Below are 12,393 nucleotides of genomic sequence, written 5' to 3' on the forward strand. Positions count from 1 at the left end.
GCGAGGAGCGACCCGGACCCGACCACCACCACGAGCCCGAAAACCTGGAAAGGGCTCCAACAGAGCTTAATCCTTTTGATATCTGAGATATCTGGGATAAGTGAATTTTCCTCTGGAGAGGAGTGTAAAAGCCGCAAGGCTAAAGTCATAATAATTTGTAATTTTTTCCATAAGTGTCCGCAGTGTTCAAGGTAGACGATAACTGTAAGTCGGTATGGCACAGGTCGCTCCTATTGGCGTTGTCGTCTCAGAGGATCGTGAAGTTCGCGGAAAGAGCGAAGATAATGTTGAAAAAAAAACATGAACAGTGGAACATCCGAAAAGACTGGGAATAATGAAGAATCTGCGATAAAACAACCGGACAATGCTCTGGCTGGGAAGGTGATATCGCAAACCGCCTTCTTCGACATAATAGGTCAATTAGATATTATATTACGAACTGAGACAGCAGTTAAGTTCAGTACGTATACTTATTCGTTTGGAGCTTCGACCGTCCCGGGGCTCGTAATGTCCACCGTTGATAGCCTCCCTATGTCATTTGGGGTTCTAAGTGTTGGAGACCCAAAAGCTCCATGGATTTACACTAAATTTCCGCAGATGAACGATTTTTCGACTATTGAGGAGTATTTCGATGCGGGGTGGGCACTGCTCATTAACCGTTTGAACGCCGCTTGTTCGGTATTGAGGATTCCTCCAAGTACCGTCTGGACTGTACGCACGCCTAGCCCTGATCGGCTTGGTTACCCAACAGATTTAATTCTCAACACAAATTCAGAGTTTTACACCTACATACAAAATTTGGTAGAGCGAATAGATATACGAGATTCAGGGAAAACGCGGGCTACTGCCACCGTCTGCGGGGACAGGTCCATTCTTGAAAGAACAGAGGCTCTAATTACATATTGCGACGTCAATATGGCTGCTCTGCGTAACGCATTGCAACAGCAGTTTAATATTGGTCCAGTTGGACAAGTTTCAGCTTATGTATTACCTAACAACTCAGTTGCGACTAGGTTCCACCCAATCGCTTCAAATAATTCAGCATCAGTAATGTACGATAATCTACCATATTACGCGTGGATGAGCTATGACCTGGTCACCCCAGCTATCGCTGGTGAGCAGGAATCCAACCTACAGCAGGGAGGCGAGGAGCGACCCGGACCCGACCACCACCACGAGCCCGAAAACCTGGAAAGGGCTCCAACAGAGCTTAATCCTTTTGATATCTGAGATATCTGGGATAAGTGAATTTTCCTCTGGAGAGGAGTGTAAAAGCCGCAAGGCTAAAGTCATAATAATTTGTAATTTTTTCCATAAGTGTCCGCAGTGTTCAAGGTAGACGATAACTGTAAGTCGGTATGGCACAGGTCGCTCCTATTGGCGTTGTCGTCTCAGAGGATCGCGAAGTTCGCGGAAAGAGCCAAGATAATGTTGAAAAAAAAACATGAACAGTGGAACATCCGAAAAGACTGGGAATAATGAAGAATCTGCGATAAAACAACCGGACAATGCTCTGGCTGGGAAGGTGATATCGCAAACCGCCCTCTTCGACATAATAGGTCAATTAGATATTATATTACGAACTGAGACAGCAGTTAAGTTCAGTACGTATACTTATTCGTTTGGAGCTTCGACCGTCCCGGGGCTCGTAATGTCCACCGTTGATAGCCTCCCTATGTCATTTGGGGTTCTAAGTGTTGGAGACCCAAAAGCTCCATGGATTTACACTAAATTTCCGCAGATGAACGATTTTTCGACTATTGAGGAGTATTTCGATGCGGGGTGGGCACTGCTCATTAACCGTTTGAACGCCGCTTGTTCGGTATTGAGGATTCCTCCAAGTACCGTCTGGACTGTACGCACGCCTAGCCCTGATCGGCTTGGTTACCCAACAGATTTAAATCTCAACACAAATTCAGAGTTTTACACCTACATACAAAATTTGGTAGAGCGAATAGATATACGAGATTCAGGGAAAACGCGGGCTACTGCCACCGTCTGCGGGGACAGGTCCATTCTTGAAAGAACAGAGGCTCTAATTACATATTGCGACGTCAATATGGCTGCTCTGCGTAACGCATTGCAACAGCAGTTTAATATTGGTCCAGTTGGACAAGTTTCAGCTTATGTATTACCTAACAACTCAGTTGCGACTAGGTTCCACCCAATCGCTTCAAATAATTCAGCATCAGTAATGTACGATAATCTACCATATTACGCGTGGATGAGCTATGACCTGGTCACCCCAGCTATCGCTGGTGAGCAGGAATCCAACCTACAGCAGGGAGGCGAGGAGCGACCCGGACCCGACCACCACCACGAGCCCGAAAACCTGGAAAGGGCTCCAACAGAGCTTAATCCTTTTGATATCTGAGATATCTGGGATAAGTGAATTTTCCTCTGGAGAGGAGTGTAAAAGCCGCAAGGCTAAAGTCATAATAATTTGTAATTTTTTCCATAAGTGTCCGCAGTGTTCAAGGTAGACGATAACTGTAAGTCGGTATGGCACAGGTCGCTCCTATTGGCGTTGTCGTCTCAGAGGATCGTGAAGTTCGCGGAAAGAGCGAAGATAATGTTGAAAAAAAAACATGAACAGTGGAACATCCGAAAAGACTGGGAATAATGAAGAATCTGCGATAAAACAACCGGACAATGCTCTGGCTGGGAAGGTGATATCGCAAACCGCCTTCTTCGACATAATAGGTCAATTAGATATTATATTACGAACTGAGACAGCAGTTAAGTTCAGTACGTATACTTATTCGTTTGGAGCTTCGACCGTCCCGGGGCTCGTAATGTCCACCGTTGATAGCCTCCCTATGTCATTTGGGGTTCTAAGTGTTGGAGACCCAAAAGCTCCATGGATTTACACTAAATTTCCGCAGATGAACGATTTTTCGACTATTGAGGAGTATTTCGATGCGGGGTGGGCACTGCTCATTAACCGTTTGAACGCCGCTTGTTCGGTATTGAGGATTCCTCCAAGTACCGTCTGGACTGTACGCACGCCTAGCCCTGATCGGCTTGGTTACCCAACAGATTTAAATCTCAACACAAATTCAGAGTTTTACACCTACATACAAAATTTGGTAGAGCGAATAGATATACGAGATTCAGGGAAAACGCGGGCTACTGCCACCGTCTGCGGGGACAGGTCCATTCTTGAAAGAACAGAGGCTCTAATTACATATTGCGACGTCAATATGGCTGCTCTGCGTAACGCATTGCAACAGCAGTCTAATATTGGTCCAGTTGGACAAGTTTCAGCTTATGTATTACCTAACAACTCAGGTGCGACTAGGTTCCACCCAATCGCTTCAAATAATTCAGCATCAGTAATGTACGATAATCTACCATATTACGCGTGGATGAGCTATGACCTGGTCACCCCAGCTATCGCTGGTGAGCAGGAATCCAACCTACAGCAGGGAGGCGAGGAGCGACCACCACCACGAGCCCGAAAACCTGGAAAGGGCTCCAACAGAGCTTAATCCTTTTGATATCTGAGATATCTGGGATAAGTGAATTTTCCTCTGGAGAGGAGCGTAAAAGCCGCAAGGCTAAAGTCATAATAATTTGTAATTTTTTCATAAGTGTCCGCAGTGTTCAAGGTAGACGATAACTGTAAGTCGGTATGGCACAGGTCGCTCCTATTGGCGTTGTCGTCTCAGAGGATCGTGAAGTTCGCGGAAAGAGCGAAGATAATGTTGAAAAAAAAAACATGAACAGTGGAACATCCGAAAAGACTGGGAATAATGAAGAATCTGCGATAAAACAACCGGACAATGCTCTGGCTGGGAAGGTGATATCTCAAACCGCCTTCTTCGACATAATAGGTCAATTAGATATTATATTACGAACTGAGACAGCAGTTAAGTTCAGTACGTATACTTATTCGTTTGGAGCTTCGACCGTCCCGGGGCTCGTAATGTCACCGTTGATAGCCTCCCTATGTCATTTGGGGTTCTAAGTGTTGGAGACCCAAAAGCTCCATGGATTTACACCAAATTTCCGCAGATGAACGATTTTTCGACTATTGAGGAGTATTTCGATGCGGGGTGGGCACTGCTCATTAACCGGTTGAACGCCGCTTGTTCGGTATTGAGGATTCCTCCAAGTACCGTCTGGACTGTACGCACGCCTAGCCCTGATCGGCTTGGTTACCCAACAGATTTAATTCTCAACACAAATTCAGAGTTTTACACCTACAACCAAAATTTGGTAGAGCGAATAGATATACGAGATTCAGGGAAAACGCGGGCTACTGCCACCGTCTGCGGGGACAGGTCCATTCTTGAAAGAACAGAGGCTCTAATTACATATTGCGACGTCAATATGGCTGCTCTGCGTAACGCATTGCAACAGCAGTCTAATATTGGTGCAGTTGGACAAGTTTCAGCTTATGTATGTATTACCTAACAACTCAGTTGCGACTAGGTTCCACCCAATCGCTTCAAATAATTCAGCATCAGTAATGTACGATAATCTACCATATTACGCGTGGATGAGCTATGACCTGGTCACCCCAGCTATTGCTGGTGAGCAGGAATCCAACCTACAGCAGGGAGGCGAGGAGCGACCCGGACCCGACCACCACCACGAGCCCGAAAACCTGGAAAGGGTTCCAACAGAGCTTAATCCTTTTGATATCTGAGATATCTGGGATAAGTGAGTTTTCCTCTGGAGAGGAGTGTAAAAGCCGCAAGGCTAAAGTCATAATAATTTGTAATTTTTTCATAAGTGTCCGCAGTGTTCAAGGTAGACGATAACTGTAAGTCGGTATGGCACAGGTCGCTCCTATTGGCGTTGTCGTCTCAGAGGATCGTGAAGTTCGCGGAAAGAGCGAAGATAATGTTGAAAAAAAAACATGAACAGTGGAACATCCGAAAAGACTGGGAATAATGAAGAATCTGCGATAAAACAACCGGACAATGCTCTGGCTGGGAAGGTGATATTGCAAACCGCCTTCTTCGACATAATAGGTCAATTAGATATTATATTACGAACTGAGACAGCAGTTAAGTTCAGTACGTATACTTATTCGTTTGGAGCTTCGACCGTCCCGGGGCTCGTAATGTCCACCGTTGATAGCCTCCCTATGTCATGTGGGGTTCTAAGTGTTGGAGACCCAAAAGCTCCATGGATTTACACCAAATTTCCGCAGATGAACGATTTTTCGACTATTGAGGAGTATTTCGATGCGGGGTGGGCACTGCTCATTAACCGGTTGAACGCCGCTTGTTCGGTATTGAGGATTCCTCCAAGTACCGTCTGGACTGTACGCACGCCTAGCCCTGATCGGCTTGGTTACCCAACAGATTTAATTCTCAACACAAATTCAGAGTTTTACACCTACAACCAAAATTTGGTAGAGCGAATAGATATACGAGATTCAGGGAAAACGCGGGCTACTGCCACCGTCTGCGGGGACAGGTCCATTCTTGAAAGAACAGAGGCTCTAATTACATATTGCGACGTCAATATGGCTGCTCTGCGTAACGCATTGCAACAGCAGTCTAATATTGGTGCAGGTGGACAAGTTTCAGCTTATGTATGTATTACCTAACAACTCAGTTGCGACTAGGTTCCACCCAATCGCTTCAAATAATTTAGCATCAGTAATGTACGATAATCTACCATATTACGCGTGGATGAGCTATGACCTGGTCACCCCAGCTATCGCTGGTGAGCAGGAATCCAACCTACAGCAGGGAGGCGAGGAGCGACCACCACCACGAGCCCGAAAACCTGGAAAGGGTTCCAACAGAGCTTAATCCTTTTGATATCTGAGATATCTGGGATAAGTGAATTTTCCTCTGGAGAGGAGTGTAAAAGCCGCAAGGCTAAAGTCATAATAATTTGTAATTTTTTCCATAAGTGTCCGCAGTGTTCAAGGTAGACGATAACTGTAAGTCGGTATGGCACAGGTCGCTCCTATTGGCGTTGTCGTCTCAGAGGATCGTGAAGTTCGCGGAAAGAGCGAAGATAATGTTGAAAAAAAAACATGAACTGTGGAACATCCGAAAAGACTGGGAATAATGAAGAATCTGCGATAAAACAACCGGACAATGCTCTGGCTGGGAAGGTGATATCGCAAACCGCCTTCTTCGACATAATAGGTCAATTAGATATTATATTACGAACTGAGACAGCAGTTAAGTTAAGTACGTATACTTATTCGTTTGGAGCTTCGACCGTCCCGGGGCTCGTAATGTCCACCGTTGATAGCCTCCCTATGTCATTTGGGGTTCTAAGTGTTGGAGACCCAAAAGCTCCATGGATTTACACTAAATTTCCGCAGATGAACGATTTTTCGACTATTGAGGAGTATTTCGATGCGGGGTGGGCACTGCTCATTAACCGTTTGAACGCCGCTTGTTCGGTATTGAGGATTCCTCCAAGTACCGTCTGGACTGTACGCACGCCTAGCCCTGATCGGCTTGGTTACCCAACAGATTTAATTCTCAACACAAATTCAGAGTTTTACACCTACATACAAAATTTGGTAGAGCGAATAGATATACGAGATTCAGGGAAAACGCGGGCTACTGCCACCGTCTGCGGGGACAGGTCCATTCTTGAAAGAACAGAGGCTCTAATTACATATTGCGACGTCAATATGGCTGCTCTGCGTAACGCATTGCAACAGCAGTTTAATATTGGTCCAGTTGGACAAGTTTCAGCTTATGTATTACCTAACAACTCAGTTGCGACTAGGTTCCACCCAATCGCTTCAAATAATTCAGCATCAGTAATGTACGATAATCTACCATATTACGCGTGGATGAGCTATGACCTGGTCACCCCAGCTATCGCTGGTGAGCAGGAATCCAACCTACAGCAGGGAGGCGAGGAGCGACCCGGACCCGACCACCACCACGAGCCCGAAAACCTGGAAAGGGCTCCAACAGAGCTTAATCCTTTTGATATCTGAGATATCTGGGATAAGTGAATTTTCCTCTGGAGAGGAGTGTAAAAGCCGCAAGGCTAAAGTCATAATAATTTGTAATTTTTTCCATAAGTGTCCGCAGTGTTCAAGGTAGACGATAACTGTAAGTCGGTATGGCACAGGTCGCTCCTATTGGCGTTGTCGTCTCAGAGGATCGTGAAGTTCGCGGAAAGAGCGAAGATAATGTTGAAAAAAAAACATGAACTGTGGAACATCCGAAAAGACTGGGAATAATGAAGAATCTGCGATAAAACAACCGGACAATGCTCTGGCTGGGAAGGTGATATCGCAAACCGCCTTCTTCGACATAATAGGTCAATTAGATATTATATTACGAACTGAGACAGCAGTTAAGTTAAGTACGTATACTTATTCGTTTGGAGCTTCGACCGTCCCGGGGCTCGTAATGTCCACCGTTGATAGCCTCCCTATGTCATTTGGGGTTCTAAGTGTTGGAGACCCAAAAGCTCCATGGATTTACACTAAATTTCCGCAGATGAACGATTTTTCGACTATTGAGGAGTATTTCGATGCGGGGTGGGCACTGCTCATTAACCGTTTGAACGCCGCTTGTTCGGTATTGAGGATTCCTCCAAGTACCGTCTGGACTGTACGCACGCCTAGCCCTGATCGGCTTGGTTACCCAACAGATTTAATTCTCAACACAAATTCAGAGTTTTACACCTACATACAAAATTTGGTAGAGCGAATAGATATACGAGATTCAGGGAAAACGCGGGCTACTGCCACCGTCTGCGGGGACAGGTCCATTCTTGAAAGAACAGAGGCTCTAATTACATATTGCGACGTCAATATGGCTGCTCTGCGTAACGCATTGCAACAGCAGTTTAATATTGGTCCAGTTGGACAAGTTTCAGCTTATGTATTACCTAACAACTCAGTTGCGACTAGGTTCCACCCAATCGCTTCAAATAATTCAGCATCAGTAATGTACGATAATCTACCATATTACGCGTGGATGAGCTATGACCTGGTCACCCCAGCTATCGCTGGTGAGCAGGAATCCAACCTACAGCAGGGAGGCGAGGAGCGACCCGGACCCGACCACCACCACGAGCCCGAAAACCTGGAAAGGGCTCCAACAGAGCTTAATCCTTTTGATATCTGAGATATCTGGGATAAGTGAATTTTCCTCTGGAGAGGAGTGTAAAAGCCGCAAGGCTAAAGTCATAATAATTTGTAATTTTTTCCATAAGTGTCCGCAGTGTTCAAGGTAGACGATAACTGTAAGTCGGTATGGCACAGGTCGCTCCTATTGGCGTTGTCGTCTCAGAGGATCGTGAAGTTCGCGGAAAGAGCGAAGATAATGTTGAAAAAAAAACATGAACAGTGGAACATCCGAAAAGACTGGGAATAATGAAGAATCTGCGATAAAACAACCGGACAATGCTCTGGCTGGGAAGGTGATATCGCAAACCGCCTTCTTCGACATAATAGGTCAATTAGATATTATATTACGAACTGAGACAGCAGTTAAGTTCAGTACGTATACTTATTCGTTTGGAGCTTCGACCGTCCCGGGGCTCGTAATGTCCACCGTTGATAGCCTCCCTATGTCATTTGGGGTTCTAAGTGTTGGAGACCCAAAAGCTCCATGGATTTACACTAAATTTCCGCAGATGAACGATTTTTCGACTATTGAGGAGTATTTCGATGCGGGGTGGGCACTGCTCATTAACCGTTTGAACGCCGCTTGTTCGGTATTGAGGATTCCTCCAAGTACCGTCTGGACTGTACGCACGCCTAGCCCTGATCGGCTTGGTTACCCAACAGATTTAAATCTCAACACAAATTCAGAGTTTTACACCTACATACAAAATTTGGTAGAGCGAATAGATATACGAGATTCAGGGAAAACGCGGGCTACTGCCACCGTCTGCGGGGACAGGTCCATTCTTGAAAGAACAGAGGCTCTAATTACATATTGCGACGTCAATATGGCTGCTCTGCGTAACGCATTGCAACAGCAGTTTAATATTGGTCCAGTTGGACAAGTTTCAGCTTATGTATTACCTAACAACTCAGTTGCGACTAGGTTCCACCCAATCGCTTCAAATAATTCAGCATCAGTAATGTACGATAATCTACCATATTACGCGTGGATGAGCTATGACCTGGTCACCCCAGCTATCGCTGGTGAGCAGGAATCCAACCTACAGCAGGGAGGCGAGGAGCGACCCGGACCCGACCACCACCACGAGCCCGAAAACCTGGAAAGGGCTCCAACAGAGCTTAATCCTTTTGATATCTGAGATATCTGGGATAAGTGAATTTTCCTCTGGAGAGGAGTGTAAAAGCCGCAAGGCTAAAGTCATAATAATTTGTAATTTTTTCCATAAGTGTCCGCAGTGTTCAAGGTAGACGATAACTGTAAGTCGGTATGGCACAGGTCGCTCCTATTGGCGTTGTCGTCTCAGAGGATCGTGAAGTTCGCGGAAAGAGCGAAGATAATGTTGAAAAAAAAACATGAACAGTGGAACATCCGAAAAGACTGGGAATAATGAAGAATCTGCGATAAAACAACCGGACAATGCTCTGGCTGGGAAGGTGATATCGCAAACCGCCTTCTTCGACATAATAGGTCAATTAGATATTATATTACGAACTGAGACAGCAGTTAAGTTCAGTACGTATACTTATTCGTTTGGAGCTTCGACCGTCCCGGGGCTCGTAATGTCCACCGTTGATAGCCTCCCTATGTCATTTGGGGTTCTAAGTGTTGGAGACCCAAAAGCTCCATGGATTTACACTAAATTCCCGCAGATGAACGATTTTTCGACTATTGAGGAGTATTTCGATGCGGGGTGGGCACTGCTCATTAACCGTTTGAACGCCGCTTGTTCGGTATTGAGGATTCCTCCAAGTACCGTCTGGACTGTACGCACGCCTAGCCCTGATCGGCTTGGTTACCCAACATATTTAAATCTCAACACAAATTCAGAGTTTTACACCTACATACAAAATTTGGTAGAGCGAATAGATATACGAGATTCAGGGAAAACGCGGGCTACTGCCACCGTCTGCGGGGACAGGTCCATTCTTGAAAGAACAGAGGCTCTAATTACATATTGCGACGTCAATATGGCTGCTCTGCGTAACGCATTGCAACAGCAGTCTAATATTGGTCCAGTTGGACAAGTTTCAGCTTATGTATTACCTAACAACTCAGGTGCGACTAGGTTCCACCCAATCGCTTCAAATAATTCAGCATCAGTAATGTACGATAATCTACCATATTACGCGTGGATGAGCTATGACCTGGTCACCCCAGCTATCGCTGGTGAGCAGGAATCCAACCTACAGCAGGGAGGCGAGGAGCGACCACCACCACGAGCCCGAAAACCTGGAAAGGGCTCCAACAGAGCTTAATCCTTTTGATATCTGAGATATCTGGGATAAGTGAATTTTCCTCTGGAGAGGAGCGTAAAAGCCGCAAGGCTAAAGTCATAATAATTTGTAATTTTTTCATAAGTGTCCGCAGTGTTCAAGGTAGACGATAACTGTAAGTCGGTATGGCACAGGTCGCTCCTATTGGCGTTGTCGTCTCAGAGGATCGTGAAGTTCGCGGAAAGAGCGAAGATAATGTTGAAAAAAAAAACATGAACAGTGGAACATCCGAAAAGACTGGGAATAATGAAGAATCTGCGATAAAACAACCGGACAATGCTCTGGCTGGGAAGGTGATATCTCAAACCGCCTTCTTCGACATAATAGGTCAATTAGATATTATATTACGAACTGAGACAGCAGTTAAGTTCAGTACGTATACTTATTCGTTTGGAGCTTCGACCGTCCCGGGGCTCGTAATGTCACCGTTGATAGCCTCCCTATGTCATTTGGGGTTCTAAGTGTTGGAGACCCAAAAGCTCCATGGATTTACACCAAATTTCCGCAGATGAACGATTTTTCGACTATTGAGGAGTATTTCGATGCGGGGTGGGCACTGCTCATTAACCGGTTGAACGCCGCTTGTTCGGTATTGAGGATTCCTCCAAGTACCGTCTGGACTGTACGCACGCCTAGCCCTGATCGGCTTGGTTACCCAACAGATTTAATTCTCAACACAAATTCAGAGTTTTACACCTACAACCAAAATTTGGTAGAGCGAATAGATATACGAGATTCAGGGAAAACGCGGGCTACTGCCACCGTCTGCGGGGACAGGTCCATTCTTGAAAGAACAGAGGCTCTAATTACATATTGCGACGTCAATATGGCTGCTCTGCGTAACGCATTGCAACAGCAGTCTAATATTGGTGCAGTTGGACAAGTTTCAGCTTATGTATGTATTACCTAACAACTCAGTTGCGACTAGGTTCCACCCAATCGCTTCAAATAATTCAGCATCAGTAATGTACGATAATCTACCATATTACGCGTGGATGAGCTATGACCTGGTCACCCCAGCTATTGCTGGTGAGCAGGAATCCAACCTACAGCAGGGAGGCGAGGAGCGACCCGGACCCGACCACCACCACGAGCCCGAAAACCTGGAAAGGGTTCCAACAGAGCTTAATCCTTTTGATATCTGAGATATCTGGGATAAGTGAATTTTCCTCTGGAGAGGAGTGTAAAAGCCGCAAGGCTAAAGTCATAATAATTTGTAATTTTTTCCATAAGTGTCCGCAGTGTTCAAGGTAGACGATAACTGTAAGTCGGTATGGCACAGGTCGCTCCTATTGGCGTTGTCGTCTCAGAGGATCGTGAAGTTCGCGGAAAGAGCGAAGATAATGTTGAAAAAAAAACATGAACAGTGGAACATCCGAAAAGACTGGGAATAATGAAGAATCTGCGATAAAACAACCGGACAATGCTCTGGCTGGGAAGGTGATATCGCAAACCGCCTTCTTCGACATAATAGGTCAATTAGATATTATATTACGAACTGAGACAGCAGTTAAGTTCAGTACGTATACTTATTCGTTTGGAGCTTCGACCGTCCCGGGGCTCGTAATGTCCACCGTTGATAGCCTCCCTATGTCATTTGGGGTTCTAAGTGTTGGAGACCCAAAAGCTCCATGGATTTACACTAAATTTCCGCAGATGAACGATTTTTCGACTATTGAGGAGTATTTCGATGCGGGGTGGGCACTGCTCATTAACCGTTTGAACGCCGCTTGTTCGGTATTGAGGATTCCTCCAAGTACCGTCTGGACTGTACGCACGCCTAGCCCTGATCGGCTTGGTTACCCAACAGATTTAAATCTCAACACAAATTCAGAGTTTTACACCTACATACAAAATTTGGTAGAGCGAATAGATATACGAGATTCAGGGAAAACGCGGGCTACTGCCACCGTCTGCGGGGACAGGTCCATTCTTGAAAGAACAGAGGCTCTAATTACATATTGCGACGTCAATATGGCTGCTCTGCGTAACGCATTGCAACAGCAGTCTAATATTGGTCCAGTTGGACAAGTTTC

The sequence above is a fragment of the Coccinella septempunctata genome, chromosome 2 (genome assembly GCF_907165205.1).
Source record: "Coccinella septempunctata chromosome 2, icCocSept1.1, whole genome shotgun sequence".
In the NCBI taxonomy this organism is placed as follows: domain Eukaryota; kingdom Metazoa; phylum Arthropoda; class Insecta; order Coleoptera; family Coccinellidae; genus Coccinella; species Coccinella septempunctata.